Source organism: Rattus norvegicus, chromosome 15 (assembly GCF_021556685.1).
Source record: "Rattus norvegicus strain SHRSP/BbbUtx chromosome 15, alternate assembly SHRSP_T2T, whole genome shotgun sequence".
Classification (NCBI taxonomy): domain Eukaryota; kingdom Metazoa; phylum Chordata; class Mammalia; order Rodentia; family Muridae; genus Rattus; species Rattus norvegicus.
In genome coordinates, this window is record NC_141548.1 from 25045634 (window position 1) to 25060000 (window position 14367).

The 14367-nt window shown below is 46.7% G+C and overlaps 1 long non-coding RNA gene across 4 annotated transcripts in view; it reads left to right on the forward strand.

Moving 5' to 3' along the window:
• LOC134481957 (uncharacterized) overlaps nucleotides 1-14367 on the forward strand; it is a 96877-nt gene that overhangs the window by 14859 nt on the left and 67651 nt on the right. Inside the window, exon 3 of one of the 4 annotated variants that reach the window (XR_015638732.1) lies at nucleotides 2048-2795. The exons of 2 other annotated variants lie outside the window; for them this stretch is intronic. This is a non-coding gene — a long non-coding RNA (uncharacterized LOC134481957). Of the gene's footprint in view, nucleotides 1-2047; nucleotides 2796-6228; nucleotides 6342-14367 lie in introns of those variants that run through there. One more of the 4 variants, XR_015638731.1, reaches the window with a different exon arrangement.

The following is a 14367-nucleotide window of genomic DNA, read 5'->3' on the forward strand; positions in this document are numbered from 1 at the left end:
TCCAGGGCCTTGGGGGCGTCCTTTGCCCAACCTTTCGCTTCACCTCCAGCAGGTGCTTCCCTGTGCTAACTGCAGCTCCTCTTTTCCCAGGAGACAGGGCTCCTGTTAGTGTGTGCTTTGGGCCTGTGCTTGTAGTCACTTCTCAGGATACATAGGGATTTGTGGATTTCTCTTTACCATCTAGTCAATGTTGGGACTCAAGAAGTCCCTACATCCAGAAATGAGCCCAAGCTGGACTATGGAAGGCATCTCTCAGGAACTTGTGAAACAGGGTTCTACCTGCCAAAAGGAGTCATTTTCCTTACTCTGGTACATATGGCTGCCTGTGGTTGCATATCCAAGCCTATGCTGGCCTCCAGGTTCTCTCAGTTCCTATTCACAAAGTACTTGTCATACATTCCAAAGTTCATGCTTGTGCCCTGGCCATGTCAGCTCTCCATCTTTCTGTCTGTTCTGGATTCTTCTGGATACCTCTGGATATTTTCTCTCTTCTTCACAATAAAAATCTTTCTCTTAGTAATGGAGGGATCATGTTGTCAGTTTCTTTACTGTGCCCCTGACCCAGGTAATTCAGGTTTCTCTCTTGCCCTTAATCTGCCAAGGAAACCTCTCTTACACACGGTAATGCCTCCTCTTCCAAGTTCCCACACCCCACCTTATCACTGAGGGATGTACGTGAGCTCTCAGGGGAGCTACAGGAAATGATTATTTAGAAGAGTACATGAGAGAACAGAAAAGGTCTTTTACCAACCCCAAATAGTGGCAGAGATCAGCCTTCCTAACCACATTCCAGGGACCCCGAAGCCTTGCTCTCTGTTTCCCTCCAAAGAGTGGGATGTGAAGTCATCAAAACGACAGTGTGCTTACGTGGTTTGGAGGATGTATATGTTTTACAGGCAAGGCACCTGATTGTGAAATGGGACCTCCTCCTGAAGGACCAGTGTGAGATCATGAAACATCCCATTCATTCCCTTGGCCCCCTCATGTTCCCTCGCTAATAAATTTTAACCAAAGCAAGCTTCCAGAGTCACATGGCACTGTCATCTCTCACCTTCAAATCGAGACCCATGACAAAACCATCATACTTGTGCTGGTGATGGAGCCAATGTTTGCAAACTTGTGGTGAAAGCCAGTAGTTAAGGCTCTGCTCTGAAGGGGGGAAGACCCAGGAAAGGACGGGAAAGGTGAGTCTGCTGAATACAAGGCATGCTGTGGTGAAGGGCTGTGTGGTGCAGAATATGCGTGTATGTATATGTGTCTATACTATAAAGGACTATATCATGATATATGTATGTGTATGTCTAAAATATGTGCACACGGGTACATGCATGTCTTGTACGAGTGGACACGCATATTTATGAATCACTTAGGTCTTCCAGATAGCTGCTGGATGGACTACTTCCACCTCTTCAGGTTTCTTTCAGCTCTAGCTGCTTGTCAGTACAACACTATAGCTTTCTTCTCCCTCCCTCCCTCCAAGAGCATAGAAAATGTGGTCAGGTCCCCTCTGTGTGTACATTGAGGAAACGCTTCTTTCGTAACGAGGTCCCCTGTGACACAGAAACCCATAAACTTCTACCACGAGTGCCCAATAGTGGAACAAATTATTCAGGTCTCCCTCTCAGCTAAGCACTGTTTTATTTAGCATACTCACATGTCACCAGTGGTAGGTCTGAGTTTGTGACATGCATGGGGAACAACTTTGGTGGTTTGTGCGAGGGTGTGCGGTAAAGCCTTTTAACTTGTTACCATGGGTGACCTCGTCTGGTCAGATTTCAGAAGGCCTGAGGCAGAATGAGCTCCCAATATATAGAAGGTAATTTCTCCAGATGGAAGGCGGCCAGAGTGTTAGAGTTGAGACTGCCTGCCCTCACACACAGTGGGCGTTTCCACAAACTCCCTCGTCATAACTGATGGGACCCAAGTTTCAGGGATGAATGGTAATGTTCTGGGGCAGGCAGACAGCAGCTGCTGTGGTCCGCTGGTCTTCCACAGCTCTGCACTAATTCGACATTAATTTAACTTTTTTTTTTTCCTTTTCTGACAGAGTCCTGCTGGGGATGGACTCATTTTAGCTTCTGCCTGCCACATGTCAGGTCAGGTCAGAGGTATTCCCAAGCAACGTGGTGTTTGTTACATGGCGTGTGTTCCAGGCCAACTGATTGACTCCAATCAATGCAGATAAACTTTATCCACTGGCAAAATTAATCAGCAGCCTCTGTGACTTGTGCCAACGAGAAGGCTGCTTACCCATAACAGCGTAGTGCCTGTGGGATGGGCTGCTCGTCTCCTTGTTTGCCTCAGCCAAACAATTGTTCCACTGTGCACACTAGTCGGTGCGCTCCGGTCCTCTGAGATGCTGTCTCAGCTCTGCCGTAATAGCCATCAGATAAGCTGATTAAATCTGCATTAATCATGGGGCCCAGTGCAAGTAAGGACAATGCAAGTCCTCTTGGATGCTGCCAGGATGATCAATTATTTTGGTGTGGACAAATACGTGCCTTTCTATCACTGATGGAAGCCGTTACCTGGTGACAATGGCCTAGCACACTGCTATTATGTTTTTATTAATGAACTTTGGGGAACACGTTCTGACCACGCCCACATATACATCTGTTCAAAGAACGGAGAGCCAGAGACACTGAATGTCAAATTCCTTTCTGTGCCCCTACTGACTGTCTTCTATTCTCATCTCCCTTCATGTGCTGTACCACCCTGATGCTGGCTTTCTTTCCTGCCCTAGAACCATGTTTGGTGGGGCTTTGCCTAGAATACAGTGTTTCCTCAACATCTGCATGATTGTCTCCTCCTGGTCATTCACATTTCTGCTTAATGCACTTTCCAGTGGAGACCTTTCTGGATCACCAGTTTACTCCAAACCACTCTATGCTAGTGCGTGTCCTTGCCACCTGGAAGTCGCTTGCTGAACGAGTGGCCTGTATTCCCAGTCACTAGCAAGCAAGGTCTGAGCCACAGCAGTGCTTCAGTACCTTGTTGAGCGGGTGAACTTCCCTGGTTTCTATGCCGCATTTGGTCGAGTCAGTGGGCACAGGTTTCAGAGGGAAACATTACCAGAGGGCTTCCAAGCTCCTGCTCTGACCCTGCCTTGAACTTATAAGGTGGTCCTTGAAAACCAATCAACCTTTTGGGGAAAATGGGCCAATTTAGGGCTGCTTAGCTCTGAGACAACGTTTCCAGATTTGAGAATAGAGTCGGTTGAGAAATGAGACATTGTTGTTTTTTGTCTTTTTGATTTTTGTTTGTTTGTTCCTACTGATAGTGTTTTAACCTTGGAAGGGACCAGAGTCAGCTAAGGAAGTTTATCTAGAGGGGATGCCGAGGATTTCCTTCTGAAGGTTCCTGTAAAGCACACGCTTTGCTCCTAGTCAGCCAGGACTCCCACTTAGTGGCTTGCTCCTCACTCAGCTGGCCTGTGACCCAGTGAATATTTATAGGGCAGGAAAATCAGATTATTAGCAATTGAAGACACTAACACTCTCCACATAGTAGTTTCTGCTTAAGCTTCGAAGGTCCAGCTCTTCTCACACGGAATGACAAGAGTTTGGTCAAAGCTTCAGGGAGAAGGTGTTCAGTGTGGCAGCAAGATAAAAGGTCCCCAGGCATCTTCCTGCTGGGGACAAAGAACTGCTCTTTTATCCCACACTGAGGAGAACCTTGTCCTCCCTCTTGCCAGCATCTTCAGGCTCAGGAAACCTTAGAAAGCACACTACTAACTAGCAGCACCGAAAGGCTCTGTGCCTTCCTGTGCTGTGCAAGGGCAGTCGATCTGAAGGGTAGCCCAGTGGGCTTGGCAGAAAGCGGATGTGAGCGCTTGGGTTATGTCCATCAAGGTCTGGACTAGTATGCTGTTCTGAGACATACAAGTTGAAGCTGCTAATTAGAAGCCAGGACAGAACAATCAAGCCCATTTAAACTCTTCAGGGAAAGTAAGATGTGGTTTTCAATAGGTTTGGAGAAATAGTTAGGTTTCAACAGTTATCCCTTCCCCTAATTTCTTTGTTTATTTTCTTACATTGTAACCCTTCAACTTGTGGCCACATTGTGTTCTTCCACTGAAAGCCCCCTCCACCCTGCACAAATCCAGAGATGAAAATGATAATGTTTGAGAGCCTTCTCCTTCCTTCCTTTTTTTCTTTCTACAGAAAATTCTTAGCTTTTTAATCAACTCGTAAACAAAGACAAAATAAGACAAAATTCGTTCTCACATAGATGTTTACAGTGATTACGTTTCCCCAAAGAAGCATGATAACATGTTCAGTTGTAAGATGCTAATGAAAAATACTGATTTTATTATATATATTTGTGTATGTATGAGTGTGTGTGTGTGTGTGTGTGTGTGTGTGTGTGTGTGTGTTGGCGGTTGCATATGCTATGTACTCATGTGGAGGAAGCCAGAGGGCAACTTCAGGAGTTGGTTCTGTCCATCTACATTATTTTAAGGCAGCCTTTAACTTTTAAAACAGTTTTATGTGTATGGGTGTTGCCTGAATGTATATCTGTGCACCTCATTTGTGCGTGGTGTCCTAGAGGGCCTTCATTCTCTGCACCTGGAGGTAAGGACAGTTATAAGACACCACGTGGGAGCTGGGAATAAAACTGAGGTCCTCTGGAGGAGGAGCCAGTGCTTGTAGGCAAAAGAGTGTCCACTCTTTTACATTGTAAGTTACCTTTTGGTTTTGTACAGGTGCATGTGGGCGCCCACCTGCTACAGTGTACAATTAAGGGGTAAGATCTGGCTTAGCTGGAAACAGGAAGCCTTAGGACTCCCATCCCAGTGATGTCCCCAAGGTCTTTGAGCCTGGGTGGTAGGTTGCCACGGAGATCCCAGGGCCATTCATCACAGGCAGTGAGCTGACAGAGCCCCTCATGAGCCCCCAGTCCACTCTGTGGGGTTGTATCCCAGGGTTTGTACTTAAGGGGAAACCCTGCTTTTTTTCTTTTTTTACCTTTTCCCTTTAGATCAAACAATAAATCACTCTAAACCAGAACATCTAGTGACTTTCCCAAATGGGAAGTAAGGTGCTCAAAGCCCATGAATTTAATCTAAATCAATTTTCTACTATGGAAAACATACATAAATATCTTCCCTGGCAGAAGACAAGGGGCGATCAGAAGGGTCTCAGCACTGGTCAGATGATCTCTGGTAGAGGCGAGTCCGAGTAGCATGTGAAGTTCTGTTCACCGGGCTCGTGTGGCTGGGCATCCTGTGCTGGGTGCCAAGGGCAGACCGTTGCTGGTGGGTGGTATGCAGCCCTGCCTGGCTCAGGTACCTGGTGTTTGGGCACAGCTGAAGAGCAATGAAAAGCCTTTAAGGGTTGGCAATATTGTTAATTCCTTTGCTGTCTTATGTGAGCAGGAGGATTAATTAGCGCTGGCCGTATCTAAATTCATGTTTCCGGTTAGATACCAGACGACAGAATTTTTTTCCCAACCGTGAAGGCCACCTCATGGGATTCACCTGTGCCTGCCAAGTGCTTATTGCTTGCCGGAGTGCGTTCTCTGGAGCTGACACCTGAGGCCTTGGCAAGGAGGCTAACTGTCCTCACTTCCCAATATAAATCAGAAGAAAAATGGGAAAGATTCAGAGTACAAGATCCAATGAGGTGATTACAGAATTTCTTCTGTTTTTTTTTTTCCCCGTCTCCCAATTTCTCAAGTGACGATGTAAAAGTCTTATTATCCTAATCACATCCCCTTGATGTTTCTTTGTCTTAATGCCTTTGTGGGGAAGAAAGAGACTGAATTCTCTGTAGTAGAAGCTTCTTTTAATGAAGCTCAGAATAGCCCCCCTCCCTGCTATCCCCAACCTCTGCAGCCTTTAAACCCTGCCCTGTGGTGCTCCCCCTTTTCCCTTCTCTTGCTGAAGACATAATTAAGTAAAGGGTTTTTCACTGATTCTCCAGGGACCGTGGAAATCTGAGTATCCCAGAAATTTGGGATATGCTTAGTGTTCCCTGGGCCTAGGGAATGAAGGTATACAGTCTGTGTTGAGAAATGAATGAATGAATGAATGAATGCACGACCAGCTTATCAGTTGAGCTTGTGAGTGCTCCGGGCTCTTGAGTGGTTTCTTAGTAGATCTGAGGAAAGGTCCATGAAGTTTTGAGAAACGTGGTATCCAGCCTCTTTGTCTGCCAAGCTCCAGTCCACGTTCCTAGGTGGCCTGAGCCAAATGGGAATTTTGGTCTGAACAAGACAGCTGAGGTTGGCAGCTTCAGAGTCTCGTCTTCAGGACAACACTCTAGCTTGGTGGTTCTTTTGGCTTTTTCATCAGAATGGAGTTGGTCATCGGGGACTCCTCCACATGGCTCCAGGGACGGGTAGGTGTGAAGCCCCTGTCTCTTTCCTGCCTTCCTCTCTTTTGTCGGTGCTGGGCCTTGTAACAAGCTAGGCAAGCTTCCTCACACTAGCATTTTTGACAACACTTGCTGTTTGACTGTGTTCCCTAATCTCTGTGTTCTTACTGCTTACTCAATTTCCTCTGCCAAGTCAGCTTTGTTTTTCTTGAAACTGTTGTCATTTCTCAGGAACACTAGTTCACACATTGTCTATATTGCTTCTCTCTCTCTCTCTCTCTCTCTCTCTCTCTCTCTCTCCTCCCTCCCTCTCTCTCTCTCTCCTCTCTCCTTCCCTCCCCCTCCCTTTTCCTCCCTCTCCCGCTCCCTTTCTCTCCCCCCCTCTCTCCCCCTCTCTTTTTCCCCTTTCCTCTCCCCTTCCCCTCCCTCTCCCTCTCTCTCTCCCCTCCCCCTCTCTTCCCCTCTCTTTTTCCCCTTTCCTCTCCCCCTCCCCCTCCCCCCTCCTCCCCCTCCCTCTCTCCCTTTCTCCTGCCATGCTGGCAAGCATTTTACTTCCTGGGTCTTGCTCTATCCCTCTTTACTTTTCCCTTTCCCATCCTTTCTCTCTTTCTTTCTTCCTTCCCACCCTTGCGCCCTCCTCTCTTTCCTTTTCCTTCTTTCAGACGTTTTCCCACCTCCCTTTGACCAGAATCAAATTCCGTGCCCACTTCCAAACCAACTATTAGCCGACGCCCATACCAGGACTCGTTCGGTTTAAACGGATTCATTTCTTGGGTTTAGTGTGACACCCCAAGACTCTAGCAAGCTCTTCCTGAAGGCAGGCCGTCTGCAAGGCAGACGTTGTTTGAGTCAAGGACTGCCATGACCAAGCGGCACAGTGACATATCCGCTAACATCAAAAGAAGACGTCTGCTTCTTTTGAGATCTCAGGAAGGAATCTGTTCCACGGTCCCCTCTGGTTTGTTCTCTTTATCTTCGGTTTGCCAGCCTGTAGGAACATCACTTTACTTCACCATTCCAGCATTCTCCCCATATGCAGTCCTGCAACCAAATATCCCACGTTTGTAAGGAAGCAGTCACACGGTGGGCGGCACACTGTTTCATTAGGACCTTGTCCCGACTGGTCACTTCTGCAGTGACCAAGGAAGTTCACACTTTGAGGTGCTGAGGGTAGGGATTCCTTTGGATTTGGGGGCTCTGGCTGTTAGCAAGAGCAATTGTATTTGTGTCCTAAAGCAAACTGGCTGAGCTAGCCTTCCTGTGAGTTAGCCTTCCTATGACATCTCTCTTACCGTATTTGCATTTATTATTTTATCTTGTCTCGAGAACCTACGTTAAATATTAGGCAGCGATGATAACATGAGGCAGCAGTTGGGAAAAAGTAAAGAGCTAGGAGCGTCAGAGAACAGAAAAGTTAAAGTATCTTTGAAGTCATCATCACCCCATCCACCTAAGGCTTGTCCTCCTTCCTCAGTGCAAAGGCAATAGACCATCACGGCCACTCAGTCGACAAGTGGTATCGGCACGTTCACACAGAAGTCTAAGAAACAGCAGCACTGTGTGGCCACTGAGCTCCACACTCGTGGGAGACGTCAGGCAACCCTAGTCATTTATGAAATTCAGTCCAGTGGAGTGAGCCAATTAATTTTCCAAACATTTATATTCATTACTTAAACACTCGTGTCTAGGATTGGCTGTGGAGAACACATGGAGTAGCAAGTTTATTCACTTCAGAAATGTCGGGACTGTGTAGATGCCAACATTTATAAATATTTAATAGATCTCTCAGGGTGATAAATGTGATCATGTAACACTCTTTTCTTATAGCAACTGTATCTGTCTACTCTGTTTTGTTTTGTTTTGTTTTTAACATTGCAAGGCTCATACCTCCCAATCTAAATCTAAAAAAAATTCACCAAGAGGAATTCTATAAAGAGAATAAAGATCAGCGATAGGATTTTAGGACATCGTTATAGTAGATTAAATTACTGCGATTTTTGTTGTTGTGATTGCTGCCCTTTGGGGCTCATGGGAGGAGGGACAACTGTCAATCTGTGCAGGCAACTTGCAGGGAGAAGGAGACATCTGACCTGTGGTGTGTATCTGACTCAGTTAGCAAAAGTGTGAGGTGGGCAAAAGGGGTAAGTGGCTGTGCTGAACTGTGTGCCATGACATGGGAGAAAAGTCCCAGTTGGTCATTCTGTGGTCTTGACATCATAGATCCAGAAGAATTGAATTGTCACCTGTGTGTGGCCTTTATGCAAATAATCTTCTGAAGTGAGATTTCTTGTCCAGCAAGCCTGTTCTGTTGTAGGATATTTTATCACACGGTGAACCCCGAGATTGCATTATTTATTGAAAAAAAAAAAAACCAACTTGTTTCTAGTTGTGGTGCACACACCTTGTATCCCTCTGGCTGGAATACAGACACACCCTTAGTACACACCATTAATCCCAAACAGTGATGGGAAAATTAATTCTTAGAAGGAAGCATTCATGTTTGCAAGTGGTGTCTAACTGAGTAGCAGACGAAGCGATGCATCAGAGACAGATTTGACAGAATGGGGATATGTCTAACTCTCATGAGGAGAGAGAGGAAAGGGAAACTACTTAAGGGGCAGCACAGAGAGAAGGAAGGAGACAGTTTTACTGGGACAATTGTATAGATACAGATTGCCGCGAGAGAACAAGCTAGACACAGGTAAAGACAGAACAAGCCAAAGAACCAGAAGGGGCCAGAAGATTAGAACGGATTGCTAGAGCTAGTTGAAAGTCAAGCAGAGAAATTCGGGAGAGGGGAGAGAGAAGCCAGATTGAGTCAGCCAGCCAGAGATCAGAAAGAACTGGGAAGGGCGAGCTTATTCAGAAGTAAGTCTCAGAGGTTGAGAACATTCTGGGCCTGGATGAGATTGTACGGAAGCTAGAGGCTTCCAGGACTGGGACTAGGTTAGCAGACGAAGCCTCAGAGAGGACAATTACAGCAGGCAAGTAAAAGTCACATTGACATGTCCTAAATGACCGGCACAGCCAGGTCCGGTAGGATGGGCCCCTGGCCTCAGGATTCCTGGTGAACTTAGGTGTTGCCTGCTGTCTCTTCATTTTGCTTCGCTCGAGCTTCCAGAACATAAACAGAGGAACACCCACTTGACTGGTGCTGTGGTGTTTTCCAGGGGATAGAGAGGAAACTGTTATAAAATCCAATGAATTCTCTTTAAATTCTCAGGGCAGTAGCGTTCACATAATCCCAGTGCTGTGTAAACATGGCCTCTCTTTCCACATCACTCCACACAGAAACTCGATCCCCACCGAGGGCTCATGCCTACCCTCCATCCCCCTAGCAACCACTCATGTGATTTTTGCCTTTATGATTTTTACCTATTTTGGGTATTCCATATGGATGCAATCATATAAAACATGCCCTTGTATGTACAACTTTTCATACGTTTTTGGAGGTTATTCATGTTGTAGCACATATCAGTCTCCATTCCTGGTGGCCGAATAATGTTTATTTTATGAATATACCACATTGATGTTTTTATTAAAAATAAGTTATTTATTTTATGTTTCGGTGTTTTGCTTGCGTGTACAACTGTGCGTCATGGGCAGTGCCTATAGAGGCCACAAGAGTTTAGGAACCTCTGCAGGTGGAGGTAGAGGTCGTTATGAGCTGCTGTGTGGGCCCTGGGAATTTGACCAGGGTCCTCTGTAAGAGCAACAATTGCTCTTTACCTCTGAGCCATCTTTCCAGCCTCTTTCTTTCTTTCCTTCTTTCTTTCCTTCTTTCTTTCTTCTTTTCTTCTTTCTTTCTTTCTTTCTTTCTTTCTTTCCTTCCTTCCTTCCTTCTTTCTTTCTTTCCTTCCTTCTTTCTTTCTTTCTTTCTTTCTCTCTCTCTCTCTCTTTCTTTCTTTCTTTCTTTCTTTCTTTCTTTCTTTCTTTCTTTCTTTCTTTCTTTCTTCTTTCCTTCCTTTCCTCCCTTCCCTTCCCTTCCTTCATTCCTCCCTCCCTCTTTCCCTCCCTCTCTCCCTCTCTCTCCCTTCCTTCCTTCTTTTCCTTCCTTCCTCTCTCTCTCCTTTCCTCCCTTCCCTTCCCTCCCTTCCCTTCCCTTCCCTCCCCTCCCTCCCTCCTTCTCTTTCTCTCTCTCTCTCCCTCTCCCTTCCTTCCTCTCTCTCTCTCTCTCTCTCTCTCTCTCTCTCTCTCTCTCTCTCTCTTCCTGGTTGTTTTTGAGACAGATACCCACTATGTATCCATGACTGGCCTGGAATTTGCTATGCAGAGTAACTCACAGAGATCCACCTGCCTCTGCCTCCACAGGGCTGGGACTAAAGGCATACGCTACCATGCCTGGTTTCCATTATTTTAATTCCATCTCTGATTGATGGACATCTGAGTTGTTCTCACATTTTGGCTACTGCTATGACATTAATTTTTTTAAAGGTCATTTCCCTTGTTTACTTACCTTTTGGGGTGGAGACTCCTGGGATAAAAACATTGGCTGTGGGTCTATGGAGGGTTTGCAAAGGTCAGATTTGCAGTAGATAGACTCTGAGGCTCTGATTCCTCCAGAAAGTGGTCACCTGACCCTTTCTATCAGCCACTGCTTTGGGCTGGCAGTCCTTACAGCAAGGCCTTCCTCCTGCCTGAGTGGTACCTACGATGAGCCTGTCACATGGTACCCCTGTCTCTCTTGCAGGTTGAGCCTGTCACGTGGTACCTCTGTCTCTCTTGCAGGTTGAGCCTGTCATATGGTACCCTTGTCTCTCTTGCAGGTTGAACCTGTCACATGGTACCCCTGTCTCTCTTGCAGGTTGAGCCTATCATGTGGTACCCCTGTCTCTCTTGCAGGTTGAGCCTGTCACATAGTACCCTTGTCTCTCTTGCAGGTTGAACCTGTCACGTGGTACCCCTGTCTCTCTTGCAGGTTGAGCCTGTCACATGGTACCCCTGTCTCTCTTGCAGGTTGAGCCTGTCACATGGTACCCCTGTCTCTCTTGCAGGTTATCTTTCTTGCCCTGTAAGTTTGGCCTTTTTTTTTTTTTTTCTGCTTATTGAACTTTAATCCAGTGACATTGAGAGAGCAAAAATGTAAACATGTTTCCCTGACATTCTTAAATTGTATTACATAGCCTCTACTGTAGTTTTTATAATTTAGAAATATCTTTCATATATATATATGTATATATATATATGTATATATATATGTGTGTGTGTATATATATATATATATATATATATATATTATTACTTTTAGTTTTTTATAGTCCTGTTGTTACTCCCTCTTGGTCTGCCCTCCCACAATTCCACATCCCATTCCTCCTCCTCCCTGTCTCCAAGAAGATGTCACCCCTGCCCCCTGCCAGGCTGCCAGGCTTCCCCACTCCCTCAATACTTGGGATATATTCCACAGGTTAACAAGAAAGGTTAACAAGCCAAAGGGCCCAAGCGAGGAAGCTTCAATCACACTTGGGAGGGAGAAGAAAACGATCACAGGAGGCAGAGGGAGGGAGGGGCCTGGACGGGAGAAGGGTAGGAAGGGGAAAGGGGAACATGATCGGTTTTGGGGGAGGACAGGAGAGAAGCCCTGAGGACTAGCAGAATGAAAGCAAAATGCAACGTCAGGGGGTGGGAGGTAGGGGGACCCTCTAGAATATACAGAGACCTGGGAGATGAGAGACTCTCAAAGGGAGGGACCTTAGATGAAATGTCCAACAGTGAGGGAAGGGAACTTGTAGAGTCCACCTCCAGTAGAAAGACAGGACATCAGGTGGAGGGATGAGGTTGCCATCCCACAGTCAAAAACAATGACCCAGAATTGTTTCTGTCTAAAGAGCAGGACAAAAATGGGGAAAAGACTGAAGAAAAGGAGGTCCAGTGACCACCGGCCCAACTTGGGATCCATCTCAAGGGGGCGTTCCAAGGCCTGACACTATTACTGATGCTATACTGTGCTTCCAGACGGGAGCCTAGCATGGCTGTCCTCTGAGAGGACCAACAAGCAGCTGACTGAGACGGATGCAGATATTTACACCCAACCAATGAACTGAAGTCAGGGACCTCTGTGGTTGAATTAGGGAAAGACTGCAAGAAGTGGAGGAGGAGGGTGTGGGATGATGTCACAGGCGAGGCAGGTACAAGATAGAATGAGGCCTGTCATTGGACGAGAAGGAAGGATGGGCGGGAGAAAAGTTCGAAGGAAGAGGAGGAGAAAGGGATGGGAGAGAGGAGGAGACTAGGAGAAGCCGCCAAGGGACAATACGGAAGCTGATGTTAAGATTCCACACTGTACCCTTATAGATTGTTATGAATGTTCTTAAGGGATGGATGTATACAGGGCTTTGTATGCTTAGGTGGGCAATTATATCTTATCAACTGGGTCAAAGGTTATTGTGTTGTGTGTTCTTTCATGTAGGGATTTAAGTGTAACAGAGTGTGCGGTGGCGGCTAGAGACACTGGGCCGCCGCGAAGTTGGGATGTGTGTTTCTGGCATGGAAACCTGTCTTGAGAACTAGATAGGTAGAGAGATTGCTGCCAGGCTCAGAGAGAGGCCTTCAGCAATCTGATATGGGTGAGATGCTTTGCTGACTGAGACTTAAGATCTCTAGCAGATACCTTGGGGGCACCACAGTGCCAGATCTGGTGGGAGATAAAAGACAGCTTTTTATTTTTTATATTTTTACTACAACAGGAGGGTGACTCCATAGGAAGACCAGCAGTCTCAACTAACCCAGACCCTTACGATCTCTCTCACACACCTAGACACCAACCAGGCAGCATACACTAGCTGGGCCAAGGCCCCTGACACAGATACACAGAGGACTGCCTGGTCTGGCCTTCATGAGAGAGTCTTCTCCTAACCATGGGGAAGCTTGGACTTTGGCTTCTGGTGGCTTTGCAGCTGTTACATGGGCTCTGAGCATTCCATGCTCTGATACAAGCCCGACCAAGTGGCCAGCCCTCTCTGGTCCTTAGTTCTCCTCATTTGGATGTACGGTGTATGGAAACACGAACGTGCCTTGGGGCTTGTAAATGGCGGTGGTAAAGTGAGCAACCAATGGAAGACCCAGCTGAGGGTGATTTTAGAAGCCTCAGTTGTTGGGTGCTCCACAGTGAATGGTAACAACTTGCTGCTTTCAGTGGCGGGGTGCAGCTCTCACTTTCAGTGGTGGGGTACAGCTCTCACTTGGGGTTCTGCTGACCCTCCAAGCCACTGAAGTGCAGTGTTCAGTTTGGTTTATCACTGGGACCCCCGTTGTATTATACCCACAGCTGCCTGAGATTCCCCCTCTACGGATTATGTCAAGTGTGTCCCTTGAGTTTTGCCTCAGTTTCTGAGCCCTGCTGTTACCGTGTGTTTTGGCTTGCTTCCTATGTCAAGACAGTTTAGTCTCACCCAGAACTGACCCCACACATCTGCAAAGCCCTTGTCTGCTGACATGATTAAGTGATAGCTTTTTAAGTCACACATTTTTTCTATCACGAAGCTTAGATATACCCAGGCGACATAAGGGGACATCCCTGCTGGCTGCACAGCGTCTTCGGGAGAGTTGCTGGTCTCTTGTTATCCACATCACTCACGGCCTCTCTAATCTGTGCTTGTGACCCTTACTGGAGTTGGAGGATCACCTCACAAAAGAAGCGATTGAGCTCCATTCTCGATGAACTAAAACGTTCCCCAAAACACGCCCAATTCGTTAGAGGCAAACCCTACTATGTTTTCCTGTGGCTTCGAGGCAGGCGAATCCACCTGTTTACTCAGGCTCTTCCTGAAACTGGTGCGTGAGGCCCCGTGTGAGGCAAGAGGCCTCACTAGAAAGCCATGGGGGTCATCTGGGATGGTTTTAGGACAATGAGCATTAGCTCAGACCTGTGGGCAGGAGGACTGTTTCCATCCTGGGGTTTTGTGTGGCTTGATGAGCAGAGGGGTCTGGGCACACCTTGGCTCTGAGCCTAGATCCATGGCTTTGTTGTACCCCACTCCCCGAGTCCACTCCTCTGTCAGCATAGCCCATGTTTGTTCTGAGTAAAAGTGAAGCAGAAATTCTCTCCTATTGC